At 42.3% G+C, this 19,706-nt stretch overlaps 1 pseudogene; it reads right to left on the bottom strand.

Moving 5' to 3' along the window:
* Positions 1–7,676: 7,676 nt before the first annotated feature.
* On the bottom strand, positions 7,677–7,790 carry LOC126250462 (U6 spliceosomal RNA; annotated as a pseudogene).
* Between the last annotated feature and the right edge of the window lie 11,916 nt (positions 7,791–19,706).

Here is a 19,706-nt window from a genome sequence, read left to right as displayed (position 1 = left end):
ACGGTAGTAGTCTCTGTGATTAATATCGCCTTCCTCAAATCGCTCCCTGGAAACGTGGCAGACCTCTGCCCAGCGAAACGCCAATTCTTCTTGGTGACTTACTTACATGTTCTTGTTTTGCAGCAGAAGTCTTTCATACACTCAGCAATTGCATACAGCTGCTCAGTAAACCATTCCACCCCTTCGTATAATTTAAACTCGAAATATTCTTGGTATTAGCCCTAGTGTATGTAGTATGCAATACTGAATGGTTTATTCAACTGTACCAGATCAAATATGAACCAGAGCCACTAGTACAAGTTCACGCATTATGTATCAACATAAGTTACAAAAGGGAACTTTAGTCTGTTGCGGAAAATGGCAGATTTTGCAAGTTCATTCCCACCAGTAGGAAGTATAATGCTGACTGGTTTAATCTGTGTACAGCCAGCCGAGTGTGCCTCTAACATTTCTGTGGACTAAAAATAACACAGACAACACTCAAATAATTACTTCAGTTGAATAAGCAGTAATGGTACTACGAGTTAGCCCTGAAACGTTTCATATGTGATAGCAATTACATGTACCTGTATCAGAAGTTTGCAACATCAATAGATTTACGTATTTCTCGCGACAATGCTTTGTGAAAAGTACTGATAAAGTCAAAATTCTTTCTCAACTCTCTTGTTATCCGTGACCATCTGTTCATAATCAGAATATTGAATGCCATTGACATTTACAGAGATGTCTTCTGTTTTCCGAAAATGCGAAGATGTTTAAACACTGTACAAAACTGTATCTCGGCAACGTTTAATTTGTTTGCGTATGGAAAATAGTTAGACAGATATTCTGCATGCTTATTTACATAATATAAACCTGTTAGAAAGGGCCACTTAAAACAGGCAGTCTCATAAGACTGAATATTTATTAGTGTATGCTTATTTGCTATCACTTTTAGAAGTTTCACGCATACTCCTGCATGAAATAGTTTATTCAACTGTACCAGATCAGAATATGAACCAGAGCCACTAGTACAAGTTCATAGTTTATTCAACTGTACCAGATCAGAATATGAACCAGAGCCACTAGTACAAGTTCACGCATTATGTGTCAACATAAATTACTTCAAGGATTAGCAGAATCTTGCAATGAAAAGTGACAAGTTTCTTTAACAGCCTATCAGTAGCATTCGTCAGGTTAATTTCTGATGACATTAAACTTGCGTTCTATGTACTGAGGTAAATTCGTGTTTCTTCACAACTTGGGCAAGACAAGCAAAAATAAATTATAAGAAGTTTGTTAATTACATTAACTGTGTTCTCAGAAAGGTGAAAACAGATATCCAAGAAATGTGTAGGCTCCTTAAACCCACACTATTAGCTACCACGCGTATACATAATGGACATCTAAATGCAGACTCGGCAGCAACCCATTCGAGATCATCTGATTTAACGTGTTATGTTGCAAGTTCAGCCGTTATTGCTAATGAAATAATATTACTAGGTCAGTCTTAAAGTCAGTGTAGTTCAGCTTAACGAGAGACGTAGATCTTTTTCTTTTACGACTGCTGCAGATTCTCCATAGCTCGATCAGGGACAGAGTACTAGAGTGCAGCTGCCTAAGGTTCGCTGCTGTTCAGTCGTGTTCTGCTTGTACATCCCGTTATGTTGAATGAAAAATCTAGCTGACTTACATTCACAGATATGACAAGCAATGGAACATGACTGAATGATCGACTGTGTAAGCAGAAGAAGACTTTCATTTTTTGCAGTGTGTTACCACGTGTATCAAATTTTGGTACATTTTTGTGTAAAACGACTGACCCACAATGCTCTCTCTCCAGCTACTTGCAGAAACTGCAACACTGAATGAGAAAAAAACTCGTGTATGAATTGTAGCAAGTAATCAGTAGGTTAAAGACGTAATATCGTTAATGGTAAAATATATATTTGTCAGACTTACATTTCTTGGTTTCACATGTGGTCTTAAGGAAAAAAATGATGTTGACAGCTATGATGATATGACTCCAATGATTTTCTCGAGTGGGAACTTTGCTTTCGTAACCAAACCTCCCTCCTGGGTCAGCAAGTGTTGTCGAGGGATTTCCTGAACTTTCTATTTTGTGTGTGAATTCCTGCTGAATCTGCAGGGAAAGACCTAACACATGCACCTTTCCAGAATGTGTTATCTCATGTGAAATGTCAAGTAACCGCCAGTTTCCAGTTGTGTTCCAACAGGCAAAATCGTCTTTCTCTTACACATTTCAGGCAAGAGGAAGCAGAGAATTGTTTTCAAGGAACTCTGCCGTTAGTGACCATAATTTCGAGGTAAAAAAAGTCGTTTAACTACCGCTGTTTAAGGCACTCGAGCGAATCTCTGATAACACTGCTTATCATTCATAGCAGCTGTTTGCAAGGACACCGCCAACTGCCGCCTCCAGATACGAACAGAGAAGACGTGATGCATTAAATTTTATGTTACAGAAAGCTAAAGCAGATGAAAATGTGGCAAACCAAATCAAACCAGTTTCGAAACATCGACATTTATTAGCTCGAGAAAATGAGTTTTATACAAACCGCACGAAATCCATATGAGTGAGGCACCCACACATTACAGTTGCTGACAGATGTGAACTATCAGTTTAATAAGTCACAGTTGCAAAATGCTAACACGAATTCCTTACAGAAAAATGGAAAAACTGGTAGAAGCCGACCTCAGCGAAGATCAGCTCGGATTCCGGAGAAATGTAGGAACACGCTAAGTAACACTGACCCTACGAGTTACCTTAGAAAGAAAAATTTGAAGTAGGAAAAGAAATAAGAACTCTAAGGTTTGGTGATGACATTCTAATTCTGTCAGAGACAGCAAAGGACTTGGAAGAGCAGTTGAACAGCATGGACATTAACTTGAAAGGAGGATATAAGATGAACATTATCAAAAACAAAACAAGGATAACAGGAGGTAAAAGAATTAAATCAGTTGATGCTGGGAGAATTAGATTAGGAAACGAGACACTTAAAGTAGTAGATTAATTCTGATATCTGGGCAGCAAAGTAAATGATGGCCGAAATAGAGAGGATATAAAATTTAGAAAGGAAATGGCAAGAAAAGTATTTATGGAAAGACCGAATATACTGTAGATTTAAGTGTCAGGAAGTCTTTTCTGAAAGTATTTGTCTGGAGTGTAGACAGATACAAGAAGAGAATAGAAGCTTTTGAGATGTGGTGATACAGAAGAATGTTGAAGAATAGATGGATAGATCACACAACTAATAAGGAGGTACTGCGCAGAACTGGGGAGACAAGAAATTTGTGACACAGCTTGAACAAAAGAAGGGATCGATTGACAGGGCACATTCTGAGACATCGATGGATCACCAATCCGGTATTGGAGGGAATTAAGGAGGGTATAAATCGTAGAGGGAGACCAAGAGATGAATACAGTAAGCAGATTCAGAAGGATGTACTTCGCAGTAATTATTAGGAGATGAAGAGGCTCAAACAGGATAGAGTAGCGTGGAGAACTGCATCAAACCAGTCTCTTGACTGAAGACCACAACAGCAACAACATCCTGTAAACTAACCTTATCCATTTTTATGTTTCAGATGTGTAGAAAATGGCCTACAGAAGTTCTGAAACAGGCGTAAAAAGATGTTGCTGCTATCGATTAAAAAAGGCGCTAAAATTTTTCATATACATCCTAGCACACTGCAAATCAAATTGAAGAGTGAAATAATTCGTACCTAAGCTTATGAAGGAAATGTAGATATCTTTTAATAGGTAAAGGCGGTTAGCATAGGGAGTTCAAAAGGATGGGATGCAATGGTCGAGCAGCTCCACATATTTCTGTAGTTAATGCTAAGCGATGCTCGACGCCAATGGACAACAGGTGACTGGAAATGAGTGATTTGTAGTGGCAGACATTACCTACCATCAATAAAGTGCAGAGGTGATAAGGTATCGTGGTGTCATGCATGGTTAGAGCATTGCACTCAAGAAAACGTTAAACGCAGAAAGATATGAACACATTTTACAGCACTGTGTAGTGCATACAGCAGAGGAACATCTCACAGGCGATAATTCGTTATGTCAACATGACAGTGCATCCTGTCATAAAGCATCATATAATGGTTTGTGGATAATAACAGACGGCCGCTGTGGCCGAGCGGTTCTAGGCGCTTCAGCCCGGAAGCGCGCTGCTGCTACGGTCGCAGGTTCGAATTCTGCTTTGGGCATGGATGTGTGTGATGTCCTTAGGTTATTTAGGTTTAAGTAGTTCTAAGTCAAGGGGACTGATGACCTCAGATGTTAAGTCCCATAGTGCTTAGAGCCATTTTTTTATAATAACATTCCTTAACCTAATGCAACACCTCTGGAATGAGTTGGAACATCGATTTTGCTGCAGACCATAGTATCCATTATCACTACGTTCCCTGGCAGCAGTCATTGAGGAAGAAAGGGCTGCCAATCCTCCAGAGACATTCAGATAGCCGCATTCAAACCATCATAAAGGCAAGGGCCGGACACAAGATGCATCAGTTTTACAATGTTGCAATTTACGGCGATGTATGAAGCAATGCTTATCTCTGACCGTGAGAATGGGAGAGAGAAAGAAAATGCGCTTGAAATAATCTGGGCATTTTACATGACAATATAATAACATCTTTTGAAAATATGTTCAATTGCAGTTGCTTTTATAAATATTGCATCTGAAGAAATGGCTCTGAGCACTATGCGACTTAACTTCTGAGGTCATCAGTCGCCTAGAACTTAGAACTAATTAAACCTAACTAACCTAAGGACATCACACACATCCATGCCCGAGGCAGGATTCGAACCTGCGACCGGAGCAGTCGCTCGCTTCCAGACTGTAGCGCCTAGAACCGCACGGCCACTCCGGCCGGCGCATCTGAAGAGTCCATTGGGTGAGTGGTAGGGTGCAGAGCCCAGTGATAACACTGTTGACAGTAAAGAATGACTTTATTTGACTCAAATACACAACGTGTTGCAGCTCGGTGAGTGAAACACATCTCTCTGTGTTTTCCTGACCAGCGCTAATGTATGGGCGATGACGTCCACCCTGGATGCTGTCCTGGCTGTCTGCGATGATGACAGCAGACTCGTGGTAGGCTAGCAGCCTTTAGAAGTCGTGGCCGTTACGGCAGCAGCCCTCTATTTTCCTCGACAGTCCCTCATCCTACACTCATCACCGTGGTGGTACGTGGAGGAGGCTGTGTGTGGCGCACGACTCACTGGCCCCTGGCGGGAGTCGGACGGCCAAGTCCCACTAGCAGCTGCAGGCACGCATGGCGGCGGGGCTGTGGACTTCGTGCTGGTGGCGCGCGGCGCCCAATTCTAATCCGTGCCTGCTGCTCGTCGTGCACAGTCGTCTCACTCCGACATTGTGGTGGTGATGCTGGTCCCCAGCGACGAGAAGTGATCCCTGCCTCAAAACTCACACTTATTTATATGCCTCTCACGAGCATTTGTTTCACTAATTCGACGCCTACTCATGTCACCGATGACCGGAGACTTGCCCTGGTGTCGTGACATTGCCCTGGTTGCTACACGGTTACCATTGTGCGGTGCAGTTTACTGCTACGCTCGGCTATCCTCACCTCACAATTCACTTTGCGTGTCTCATTATGGTGCATCATCGTGATAGACCTTGCTGAATAATGCTTAGCAGTCACGTTTTTTCTGTATGAGTCTGCATGATGGCATGTTATAAAAGCGGGAAGGCCCGCTGTAGCAGCTTGTCATCAGCATCATAGTTGCTTTTTTTTTTTTTTCAAAATGTAAGTACAACATGCACTACATACTACTGAGTGCGGCAGCGTTCATAGAAGAATATTAAAAACACACCATCAGGCAGTAGCTGTAATTTATTTATTGCCTTTTATGTCAATTGATAGTTGAAAGTATGCCATTTACTAATGGGTAAGCCATTGTCCATTGCGTGGATTACTTTTTGAATATGACTCCTGTCAAATGTTGCCCCCTCTGCACAACACATTCATCTAGGCGGCGTTGGAAGCTTTCCATAACTCGGCGTAACGTATTCCCTGGGACATTGCCGATGGCGGATCTGATGCGATCCTGCAACTCAGGAATGGTGGCCAGAATTTGCATGGACTTCTTGTGACAGACATTCCCCGGTAGAGTAATTTCCCGTTTTGGTAACATTTCGTGGTCGCCTCGCTCACCTGACCTTTCATGTGCAGATTTTTTCCTATGGGGCTACCTGAAGCAAGAAGTGCCACCACTCCTGAGATGAAGGATCGAATCAGAACTGCCGTCGGCAGTGTCCCAGGGAATACCTTACGCCGAGTTACAGAAAGCTTCCAACACCGCCTAGGTGAATGTGTTGTGCAGAGGGGGCATCATTTGACAGAAGTCATATTCAAAACGTAATCCACACAATGGACAATGACTTACACATTCGTAAATGGTATACCTTTAACTATTAATTGACATAAGAGGTAATAAATAAATTACAGTTACTGCCTGATGGTGTGTTTTTAATATCCTACTGTGAACGCTGCCACACCCTGTACTACTACTACAACTAATACAATCTATATATTTTGGTCATCAACTGCTTGTTTCAATACAAGAAAGCAGGGATTCTTTTCCTTGAATGTTACAGAACTTGAAACATCCAGAAAGCACGTTACGTACTGAAAGACTACCAGCACTGGAGAAGGCCTGGCACCATCCAATATTGAGCACTAGATACGTAAACACCAAACTTGGAGTGGTGGTGCAGGTTCATCTATCGTCAAGATTCTTGACCATCGGTTTTGGTGAACATGACTTTGTCAACAGCGGCAGTATGTGTCTGGTATATTGCTGAAGACACAAAAAAATTACAGAAACTGGCTGCGAGCGGGTGTTGATTGAAATCAGTGGGGCAAGTTGAAAATTTGTGCCAGACCTAGATTCGAATCTGCTTACTAGGCAGATGCTCAGACCACTGAGCTATCCAGACACAGTGGTCACTGTAACTGCCACTCTAGCACACCTCCCGTTAGACCCAATTTTTAAACTAATCCGCACACTATAAATATAGTACCCCTTGCACATTATCCTCATTACTCGTGGACTTTTCGCCAATTCCTGTAAGCGTTGGAGCCTGTCGTTCAACGGCAGTGAATAGATCATTGGCAGTTTTACCTTAATAAATATTGAGCCAGCAGCCGTTATGAATTAAGACAGAAAGGTATTACAGATAATATTGGCTACGTGCAGGCATTGATTGAAATTAATGAGAAGGATGAAAATTTGTGCCTAACTGGGATTCGAACGTGGATCTCCTGCTTACTAGGCAGATGTTCTGACCACTTTTTTTTCCATCTCATTTTGGTCTATTTAATTGGTTGAATTTGTTTGGGGCGGACGTTCGATGACACCCGTTCAGGTTCTTCGTTGAGCCATTCACTCAGTAGCTAACCCTTTCACCGAAGACGCTGAACTACCGTGCCGGCAAAATGTTCACATGTGTGTGAATTCCTAAGGGACCAAACAGCTGAGGTCATCGGTCCCTAGACTTACACACTACTTAAACTACCTTAAACTAACTTATGCTAAGAACAACACACATACCCATGTCCGAGGGAAGACTCGAACGTCCGGTTTGAGGGGCCGCGCAATCCGTTTCATGGTGCCTCAAACCGCGCGGCCACTCCGCGCAGCAAGAAATGTGGAAAGCTTCACGATTTTGCGTGTTGCGTGTCATCCTTGGGCAGGGGCCATACTATTCTTCTCTGTGTCGTTCCAATTTTAGTATATGTACCGCCGAAACGAGTACAACACGGACACAGTCGATTTTGAAAACATTGATGTATAATTTTTCGTGCACAGTAGAAAAAAACTGTGCATGTTGTTGTTGTTGTGGTCTTCAGTCCTGAGACTGGTTTGATGCAGCTCTCCATGCTACCCTATCTTGTGCAAGTTTCTTCATCTCCCAGTACTTACTGCAACCTACATCCTTCTGAGTCTGCTTAGTGTATTCATCTCTTGGTCTCCCTCTACGATTTTTACCCTCCACGCTGTATTGCATAAAAATGTCAATTCCTGTTCACAAAGCATCACACAGCCGAACTACACGAAATATTAATATTAGATCCCCGACAGAAGATTCTTATGGCTCCTTGTTTAATTTGTAAGAGTGTTTAGTTCTCAAATTTAAATTCGTTGGTATTGGTTCTGATCTAAATGCTTTTTCAGAAGTGACTCAAAAAATAGCATATTGGCTTAAGAGGGATTACACTTTGTTGTTTTTGAAGTGTATAATAGGTGTGAACGTGCTTATTACACTAAATGTTACCTTTTCAAAATAACAAATTGGTTGGTCGTCAAATTAAGAATAGATGAGAAAAAGTACCACCACAGTTGTATCTCGAGAGCGTCTTTATTATTTCATGCGACTAGTTTCGGCGGCACATTACTGCCATACTCAGGCCCGACCACTGCCAAAAGAGTGTTAGATTTCCTTGGCACATTTATTGTCCATCGGAGATAACACGGTGTCGAGTAGAGGTTCCTCAGGACAGCTATCTCACATGCACTAGTAAGAAGGTCTCCACAATAAATGCGCCAAGAAAATCTTAACACTGTTTTGGCAGTGGTGGGGCCTGAGTATGGCAGTAATGTGCCGCCGAAACTACTCGTGTGAGACAATAAAGACATTCTCAGTATACAGCCGTAGTTCCTCGTCCATGAAATAGGATTGACATCCATAAATTAAGGATGTATTATTCATACTGTACACACAAAATGTAATTTAGTGCCATGTAGATATTATTAAGTCAGTCAAAACTTTTCTTCCTGTTTGGAGATGTCTCAAATACTTACTCATATCTTAACAACCTACTGTTTCCAATATATTAAATTGAAAAAAGCTTGGAAGGTAAAGGTTAAATTCATCTGTTTCCATCATGTGTGCGACTGTGTGCGATAGCATAAAATCATAAAACGATGTGTCAAAGTTCACGGTTATTTAATGTATGAATTTTTGAAATAAAATTTATATGTGTAGTATTTTTTGTTTTCACTTTCTTTCCCTCTGTAGTATGTTATTATGCTGAGGCAGATGTGGAAATATCTTTTAATGTTTGTTTCCATACTTGAGACATGAAATTTAATGACGAGACTGCACAGTATTTACAGAGGTGGAACAATATGCAGTGTGTGTGTGTGTACGCAGTTCAGAGGGAAATATCTTTTAAAATGATGCCATTTTACTTAAACATCTTTTGACATAGACGATTCAAAGGAAGATTACATAAGTGTTTGGGAATATTTCATACTTCTAAACTTGGCTCCTTTTCAAGTGATGGTTATGCAATTTCAAAGCTACATTCCAGTTGGCTGTCTCATTTTAATACTACATTGTGAATGGATGGAGAGGGAGAGGGAGTGAGAGGAGGGTGGGGGGTGGGGGGTGGGGGGGAAAGATGCTGTGGTTTGTAATGTGATGATGATGACCTCAAAGATAAACGGAGAGCGGGGCTTGCCACCATCTTCGAGTGTGACTGCACTGTCCCTGCACTGCAGCAACGCATCCTAGAATTGCACATAGTGACATCGAAATATTCACTACTACGTTTAAATCATAAGTGAGTTGGGGTCGCTATAGGTATGCTATGAAGTAAAGCCTCCGTATTTGTTATGTGAAACTTCTTAAACCTTTTTAAATGAAACAAACGTTATTAACATTCTACATCTTTATTTTTCATGTCTACATACTTATTTCTCAACATAGTCACCCTGACGACGAACACATCTCTCCCTACGAGACCAGTTTGTTGATTATGCCGCGCGACCGCTACGGTCGCATGTTCGAATCCTGCCTCGGGCATGGATGTGCGTGATGTCCTTAGGTTAGTTACGTTTAAGTAGTTCTAAGTTCTAGGGGACTGATGACCTCAGATGTTAAGTCCCACAGTTCTCAGAGCCATTTTTGTGTATTCTGCCACTGTAGAATGTGTGACTTTGTTGAGCGAGCCACAACCTCACCTCTGTTTGCACCGCTTTATCATTATCAAAGTGTTTTGGAAACAGATGTAAACCAGATGGAGCCAAGTCGGGACTATATAGAGTATTATCCATGACAGTGAACGCAAGGTGTCGGATTGTTGCAGATGTCGCACCTCTTGTATGTGGGTGGCATTTTTATGCTGAAAGAGAGGATGCTCCATGTGAGGACGAACTGTTCGAATCTGAAACTCGATTGCGGCAAGCTGTTTCTGACGCGCAGGCAGTTACGTCATACACCGCCATGTTACAGACTACAATTAGGAGCCCTGTAGCGGCAGGGGACTGCAAATACGTAGAGATAAAGAATAAAGATGTAGAATGTTAATAACGTTTGTTTTATTTAAAAAGCTTGAAGATTTTTCACACAAAAAATTCGAAGGATTTACTTATCAACACGCTCTCGTACTTTTAACAATGACGACGTTTCTAGAACCGGGAAGCTAGCCACACTCTCACTTTTTCAGGCGTTTACCTTTGACTGTTGTCTGTCTTATCCGAGTACACTGAATAGCTTTTTCACACGAGCGAGACCTTATTCGACGGGATTTGCTGACTTGATCGCCGAAAGAAATGGTTTCAATCGTGTCTCTCCAATACAAATCGTTCAGAGAACGTGATTGCCCGTTCACCCAGTGTTAACGCAGCCTCGCTGTTCATTCTCTAAATACATATTAAGCTTAGCAGCCCATTTTGTGACACTAATCTTCTTATTAGACATTATCTTTAATGCCCTCTACCAGAAATTCCAGTTTTCCAGTACTGTGGTTAACAAACGATGTTTTCCCAAAAACTCTGCACGCAGTGTGTGCATATATGATAATGATGGCTAAAATGGCTCTGAGCACTATGGGACTGAACTTCTGAGGTCATCAGTCCCCTATAACTTAGAACTACTTAAACCTAACCAACCTAAGGACGTCACACACACCCATGCCCGAGGCAGGATTCGAACCTCCGACCGTAGCGGTCGCGCGGTTCCAGACTGTAGCGCCTAGAACTGCTCGGCCACCACGGCCGGCTATACAGTAGTCATCCAACTGTTGATAATGGATGACGTAGCGCGACACCAATCAAGTTCTAACATCGCAGTGTATCTGCACGACACTGAAATGACCAAAAAATGTGCTCTTGTACCAGAATTCTTTCAGAGAGATTGTAAAACCAGAGGAATACAAAAAAACAACATCTGTGTGCTTTAGATATATGGCATGAGATACATGTTATTAAACAAGGTTCGCAAGCAACGTGTTAACTCCATGATGTTTACATAGTTTTGTCCTAATCTTTTCGCATTCCGACTGATTTTGCATTGCGACTGCTAACATTGTTCCAGTGCTGTGCAAGATGGTCTTGTTGAAAATGCACTTGCGGTTTGAGGCCTTGGACTGTAATCACGAACAGTAAATCTATTATTTACAATGCCCGATGAAAAAGTGAAACACCCAGAATACGTGGTTGGAAGTCAATGTAACTTACTACCCGTGCATATTATCGGCAGGTATGTACGAGGTGCATTCAAGTTCTAAGGCCTCCGATTTTTTTCTAATTAACTACTCACCCGAAATCGATGAAACTGGCGTTACTTCTCGACGTAATCGCCCTGCAGACGTACACATTTTTCACAACGCTGACGCCATGATTCCATGGCAGCGGCGAAGGCTTCTTTAGGAGTCTGTTTTGACCACTGGAAAATCGCTGAGGCAATAGTAGCACGGCTGGTGAATGTGCGGCCACGGAGAGTGTCTTTCATTGTTGGAAAAAGCCAAAAGTCACTAGGAGCCAGGTCAAGTGAGTAGGGAGCACGAGGAATCACTTCAAAGTTGTTATCACGAAGAAACTGTTGCGCAACGTTAGCTCGATGTGCGGGTGCGTTGTCTTGGTGAAACAGCACACGCGCAGCCCTTCCCGGACGTTTTTGTTGCAGTGCAGGAAGGAATTTGTTCTTCAAAACATTTTCGTAGGATGCACCTGTTACCGTAGTGCCCTTTGGAACGCAATGGGTAAGGATTACGTCCTCACTGTCTCAGAACATGGACACCATCATTTTTTCAGCACTGGCGGTTACCCGAAATTTTTTTGGTGCCGGTGAATCTGTGTGCTTCCATTGAGCTGACTGGCGCTTTGTTTCTGGATTGAAAACTGGCATCCACGTCTCATCCATTGTCACAACCGACGAAAGGAAAGTCCCATTCATGCTGTCGTTGCGCGTCAACATTGCTTGGCAACATGCCACACGGGCAGCCGTGTGGTCGTCCGTCAGCATTCGTGGCACCCACCTAGATGACACTTTTCGCATTTTCAGGTCGTCATGCAGGATTGTGTGCACAGAACCCACAGAAATGCCAACTCTGGAGGCGATCTGTTCAACAGTCATTCGGCGATCCCCCAAAACAATTCTCTCCACTTTCTCGATCATGTCGCCAGACCGGCTTGTGCGAGCCCGAGGTTGTTTCGGTTTGTTGTAACACGATGTTCTGCCTTCATTAAACTGTCGCACCCACGAACACACTTTCGACACATCCATAACTCCATCACCACATGTCTCCTTCAACTGTCGATGAATTTCGACTGGTTTCACACCACGCAAATTCAGAAAACGAATGATTGCACGCTGTTCAAGTAAGGAAAACGTCGCCATTTTAAGTATTTAAAACAGTTCTCATTCTCGCCGCTGGCGGTAAAATTCCATCTGCCGTACGGTGCTGCCATCTCTGGGACTTATTGACATTTTAAGTATTTAAAACAGTTCTCATTCTCGCCGCTGGCGGTAAAATTCCATCTGCCGCACGGTGCTGCCATCTCTGGGACCTATTGACAATGAACGCGGCATCATTTTAAAACAATGCGCATGTTTCTATCTCTTTCCAGTCCGAAGAAAAAAAATCGGAGGCCTTAGAACTTGAATGCACCTCGTAAATGATTAGAGCTGAAAATCCCTGTGACGGGTAGAACGGCCACCAGGGTTCATTAGTGTTGTTAGTGCTGTTACCAGGTCTGGTAGGCTATATAAGGGACGTGAACGGCATTAGATGTGGAGTAATCACTGTGAGGAAGACTGAGATGCAGCCTATTCGTGTGAGACAGCGTTATCAACAGGTGACAGAGTTTTAAAGGGGCCTAACTGTAGGTCCCCATTTGGCCGATTGATAGAATCGTGCAGTATCAGATTAGTGGGGCTTTCCGGTGACTCATTGGCCTGATGTTGGAATGGACAGGAACGTGAGAGCAGACACTGTCGTCGTCAACACTACAACACATACGGTGGCGTTTGGGGTGGTGCTGTGATCGGGAACCAAGGACTGCTTATGAATGGTGTTGTACTGTGTTCAGCAACAAATCGCGGATCTGCATTACCCAGGATGATCACTGTCGGCCAGTATAGTGTCCAGCTGGAGAGGTCTCGTTCTTCCACTGTTTTGAAGAGGCACAGCGGTATTACTCTTGGCGTCACAGTACGGAGAGTCACTGGGAATGACTTCAGGTAACAGCTGAATTTGTTGAATTAACTCTAGGGGAACAACGGTACGTGACGGACAGCCTGTGTTCTCATATGTTATCTCTCATGCGACAGTATAGTGGTGACATTTTTGGACCACACAATGCTTGTCCGCACACCGTACGTGTCTCTGTGAACTGTCTGCATCATGTTGAAGTACTCTCGTTACCAAATACGTCCTCATATCAGTCCCCAATAGGAGATACGTTGTTCCAGCTCGGACGTGAAATCACACTTAAACAACAATGTCTGTACTTTCCTTAAAATTTAGATGAATGTGTGTCTGTGTGTGTGTGTGTGCGCGCGCACGTATCGAACAGAGTATCTTGGCACACGTCTCTCCTCCGTGTCAGCATTCGAATTTTCCCCTCCCATTGGAAGGATAGTATCAAGACTTAACTGGCTCCCAATCAGAGGTTACACTGATAGATACTCCACGTTTACATATGGTTTACCTGTATCTGGTGTCTGACCGCTGCGTGCTTAGTTTTCCGCGTTAGCTTAAATCACTCTGAGCAACAGAATGAGGTGGGATTATAGAACCTCCTGACAGTTGGTGAGCCGGCCAGTGTGGCCGTGCGGTTCTAGGCGCTTCAGTCTGGAACAGCGTGACCGCTACGGTCGCAGGTTCGAATCCTGCCTCGGGCATGGATGTTTGTGATGTCCTTAGGTTAGTTAGGTTTAAGTAGTTCTAAGTTCTAGGGGACTGATGACCATAGATGTTAAGTCCCATAGTGCTCAGAGCCATTTGAATCATTTGACAGTTGGTGAGGTATTTTATGAGCCTGTGGCTGTGAGCCATGCGAGGTATTTCACCGTCGCCCACTGACAAACATTGCCTATTACACGGCTAGTTGAGGGGTGAGACGTCAACTCTGACCTCACTTTCTCAGCAAGCAACGGAGTATAATAATTGTAAGACTTCACAAAGAGCAAAAAAGCTGATGTCAGTCCCATCACGACTAACACAGATATTACAACAGTATTTTCGGTGACAAAAATTATTTCTTTATAAACAGACGTAAGGACGGAAGACTACCGTTCACGTCACGTCGTCATTAGAGAGGAAGCTCGAACTCGGGGTCTGCTGAAGTTTCGTACTGATAAGACACCTTCATCGTTTAGACAGCACGCTGCTTCACAACCCATACCGACCTTCCAGATTTAGGTTTTCCGTGGTTTCCCTAAATTGCTTATGGCGAATACCGGGAAGTTTGCTTTGGAAAGCCTCAGATAGTTTCTTTCCTCATCTTTCTATAATATTCCTTCTCTAACGATCTCGTTGAGAGGGCGTTAAACCACAAACTTAGGGCAAAACGTAGAGAGGAAATGGAAGGTCCTTTTCAAAGAAACCACTTGTGCATTCACTTTAAGCGATTTAAGGAAACCACGGAAAACTGAAATTTCCGTGGTAGGACGCGGATTTGAATCGCATTCCACCAGGGGTTTAGCCGCTGCGCCATCTCGTCTGGTAAAAAGAAACACAATTTAAAATTCTGTTTATTTTTCTGATACATTTCACAAATTTTATATTAAAGTCACTGATTCTTGGGAATGAGTATATATTTTTTTTCTTTTCTGTATTTCAGCTTTTTCCTTCGGTGGTCGAGGCAGAGGCCGTGTAATAATGTAAAGACAGAATAAGCAAGTACAATATAGCATTGGGACTGCCCTTCAAGTCAATATGGTGCAGGAAAAGCCTTCTGCATTCCGTATTATAGCAGAGAAATCACGCTGTCTCGCTATGTGAGTACCATAAACATTCAACAAATTTAATGTATGTTTTCGTATATATTAAAATTGGGCACATTTGTGACACTTTTTGTAACGTACGTTTATACAGATATGTACTGCAACATTTCACTTCCACATACAGGGTGATTCTGTGATGATGTTACAACCTTTCATTGGGAATGTACCAATTTGAGGTAAGGGCGCCTGGCCTGGAAACGACCGACCCGAAAGTTATAAGCGAAAATCTTTCTGATACCTCTGACTTTGGAATACGTGCACCGGTATTGTTGTACCCAAGACTGTAGGGTAGGCAACTTTGAGAGGTGCTAGTATGAACCAAAACTAGAAAAAAACGTCTAGTAAATATGGGCTCTAAAACGCGTAGTTTAAGAGCTATGAGCACTTGTTCATCTTTGCTACTGTGTATTACATCTCTTCTACTGAACAAGTGCCCACAGCTCTTAAACTACGCGTTTTAGAGCCCATATTTAGTAGACTTGTTTTGCTTGTTTTAGTCCGTAGTACCTCATCCAAAAATATGTATTTCACAGTATAAAAGATAAATAAGTGCTTATAGCTCTTGATCTATGCATTTTACAGTCTATGTTTACTAAACTTTTTTTTTTCGTTTTTGTCCCTTACTACCAGCTCTGAGAGTTGCCAGCCACACAACCGTAGCAACAACAGTACCAGTACATGTATCCCACTTCAGAGGTATCAGAACAATTTTCGCATATAACTTTCGAACCGATCGTTTCTAGACCGTGGTCTCTTATTTCTGTTTGATACATTTACGCTTCTCCATCATCTCTGAAAATTTTTGACATCATCATGGTATCACCCTATGTATGCACTTTAATCATTTTTATCCTCTAATTTTGATAGAAATGAAGTTTTTGTGAGAGTGAGGTATTCAGAATATGGAATACTAATTATCTCAAAGCTCAACCCCCCCCCCCCCCCACCTCAGTTCAATATTGCGACTTGAAGTCGAAGACAGGGGGCCGGCCGCGGTGGTCTAGCGGTTCTGGCGCTGCAGTCTGGAACCGCGGGACTGCTACGGTCGCAGGTTCGAATCCTGCCTCGGGCATGGGTGTGTGTGATGTCCTTAGGTTAGTTAGGTTTAAGTAGTTCTAAGTTCTAGGGGACTTATGACCTAAGATGTTGAGTCCCATAGTGCTCAGAGCCATTTGAACCATTTGCACCATCGAAGACAGGGGAAGTAATGTTAAAGTCATCTGCCACGACGATGGGCTGACCTAGTTGGTTTTTATGGCACACACTTTAACTTTATCACAAATGTGTCCAGTTTTATGTGTTCTGATTTATCCGTAAACATAAAAATACTATTCACAAAATTTTCGACTTTAGTGGGATTTATTTTGCTAATTTTTTAAGAATCCAAATAATTGCAGGTCTGTCCTCATTGAAACAAAATAAAAACGAAGAAAAGTAAACTACATTAAGCAAGTTAATCAAACAAAACTCTTACACACTTCAGAACACTTGCATTTAACACAGTACCCTATAAGCAACGTAGTTAGTTCAGCCTGTAAGACACAAGTTCAGTGGTATGAGAAAAAATAAAGTCATGGCAGATTCAATACAACATTCTGAGCAATCGTTTGTTATATATATGAACAAAGTTATAATGCGAAATAAAATTTTGTCTTTTTCTACTAAACCATTCACATATGGCCCTAATCTCATTAATGAGACTTGTCTATGACTTCAGTTGCCACACTTGTTTCCACAGTGTGCTGTCACAAAGTTACCATGTAATCTACGAAAATAACATTTTTCGCTTTCTAATGGCTGAAGAAAATTTTTCTAAAGTTTAAATTTTATACTGAATATCTGCACACATAACTTAATTATATCAATTTGCATTCAGCTAGCCAGCTCTTCAAAGTTACAACAGTAGCAGAAAGTTTTCAAGAAATGTAGAAACTCGTTTCTTCACCTGCCAACGACGTGCCTTAGTAACCAGTTTAGGTGTAGTGCCGTTACTTGTAGCTCGCATAACTAATGACAGCACTATACAAGAATACACTGCAGGACAGTTATATGTTGGATGTTGACCCGAATTATAGTATCTGAGAATAAAAACTGGAATGCGCTGTTGTCCCAAAGGAATACCTTAATGACAAAGTTGCCCAATTTTATAGTACCTTTAAGTTTCTTTTTCTTTTGTTTCTTGGCCTTTGGGAGCATCAACACAGCCAAGCCAAATACAGTGCTGCCTGTCCTTTGAAGGAATCAATCTATCGATTCTACAGGTTCTGGGAAATGTAAAACAAATATCAGTGACAGGGCGGAGAACACACAAATTGATACACTGGCCTCTTAGGTTAACCAAGAGATATCTAATAAATCGAAATAAACACATATACATATTTACACCGAGGCACACGCCTTCCCCCCCCCCCCACCTCCCTCTCCCCCCAAACACACACACTAACTTCATGATTACAGTTTAATCCCAACTTTTAACAGGAATTCCAAAAAAATTAGTATATTTCTATTTCCATTTTAATCAAGAGTGTCAACACATTCGAAGCTAGTTCATGACTATGTGGACTAGCACCATAAGAGGATAGTCTGATTCTCTTCTGCATCGAGGGCAGGCAAAACAGACGTAGTTGACGTCCTGGATCTTCCCACAGTTCCCATATAGCCATCTACATCTACATTTATACTCCGCAAGCCACCCAACGGTGTGTGTCGAAGGGCACTTTACGTGCCACTGTCATTACCTCCCTTTTCTGTTCCAGTCGCGTATGGTTCGCGGGAAGAACGACTGCCGGAAAGCCTCCGTGCGCGCTCGAATCTCTTTAATTTTACATTCGTGATCTCATCGGGAGGTATAAGTAGGGGGAAGCAATATATTCGATACCTCATCCAGAAACGCACCCTCTTGAAACCTGGACAGCAAGCTACACTGCGATACAGAGCGCCTCTCTTGCAGAGTCTGCCACTTGAGTTTGCTAAACATCTCCGTAACGCTATCACGCTTACCAAATAACCCTGTGACGAAACGCGCCGCTCTTCTTTGGCTCCTCTCTATCTCCTCCTTCAAACCGATATGGTACGAATCCCACACTGATGAGCAATACTCAAGTACATGTCGAACGAGTGTTTTGTAAGCCACCTCCTTTGTTGATGGACTACATTTTCTAAGGACTCTGCGAATGAATCTCAACCTGGTACCCGCCTTACCAACAATTAATTTTATATGATCATTCCACTTCAAATCGTTCCGCACGCATACTCCCAGATATTTTGCAGAAGTAACTGCTACCAGTGTTTGTTCCGCTATTATATAATCATACAATAAAGGATCCTTCTTTTTATGTATTCGCAACACATGATACGATACGGAGTCTGTAGAGGTATGCACGGTAGCAGCAGTGGTTGAATTTCATCCCAGCAATGATCCTTTCCAACGGCCTTTCGTTCCCTGTGCCAGCTGAGTTACAATTCATTGCCCACGTTTCCGAATACCAATGATCCTTCAGTGAATGCTGGTGGATTTGTTTGTACCACGTGCTCGTATCATATTTTCGGTCTCCCACGCCTTGTTCCATTCGCTTTCGGCCAGGTCTCCAACTGTTATTAAGTTATTTGCTCATATCACATGAGAAAGACGTACTCTGTTCTGCACGAGGGTTGTATGTTACAATCTCAAGATGAATTAGTCTCGCCACGGCTAAATAGGTCGTTCATTCGACGTAAATGTGACCTGTTGCACTGTGTTTTATCTAATTATTATATCTACAAACTGTCGCCCAGATCTCCAGCAATCTGAGTTAAAACGAAAATGCTGTAATAACCTAGTTTCTAAATAATTCATTATGCTTTGTTAAGCCAAACGGTAGAACTACAGTGTGCAACGTGAGACTGATAGTCTATTTTTCTGGAATATGACTGCCACGCTTTTTATATGACTCCATGAAAAGATCGGTTATAGTCACATCATTCGACTTCTAAGGTCCGCACGTCTTTTACGTTCAAGCTGTTATTCTTACGTCGGTTGTTGCTCGTGATGATGGTGGGATGCTGAAAAGGACAAAAGTATCAGTTAGAAATAGCGAACCCTAGAAAGCAAATGATCCCGAAGTTTATCATCGAAAATGGTACAAGTTCAAGTATACCGCTGCTCTAGTAACGATGATAAAAATCCAAGTATTTTTTATAATAATTATCTCCACAACTGCCACAAGTTGTTACATTCGTATCCATTGTACAAACTGGCTTCCTCAAATTTCTGTGCAAGCGTGATGTCGTCGCATGTCGTTCCGTAGAACCTACTTCAATAACCTAGCTACTGAAACTTCCTGGCAGATTAAAACTGTGTGCCCGACCGAGACTCGAACTCGGGACCTTTGCCTTCGCGGGCAAGTGCTCTACCAACTTTTTTTTTTTTCATCACGTGGGTTGCAGGTGTTACATTCT

Source organism: Schistocerca nitens, chromosome 3 (genome assembly GCF_023898315.1).
Source record: "Schistocerca nitens isolate TAMUIC-IGC-003100 chromosome 3, iqSchNite1.1, whole genome shotgun sequence".
NCBI lineage: Eukaryota > Metazoa > Arthropoda > Insecta > Orthoptera > Acrididae > Schistocerca > Schistocerca nitens.
The sequence above is the reverse complement of the archived record's forward strand: the minus strand, read 5'-3'. Positions and strand labels throughout refer to the sequence as shown.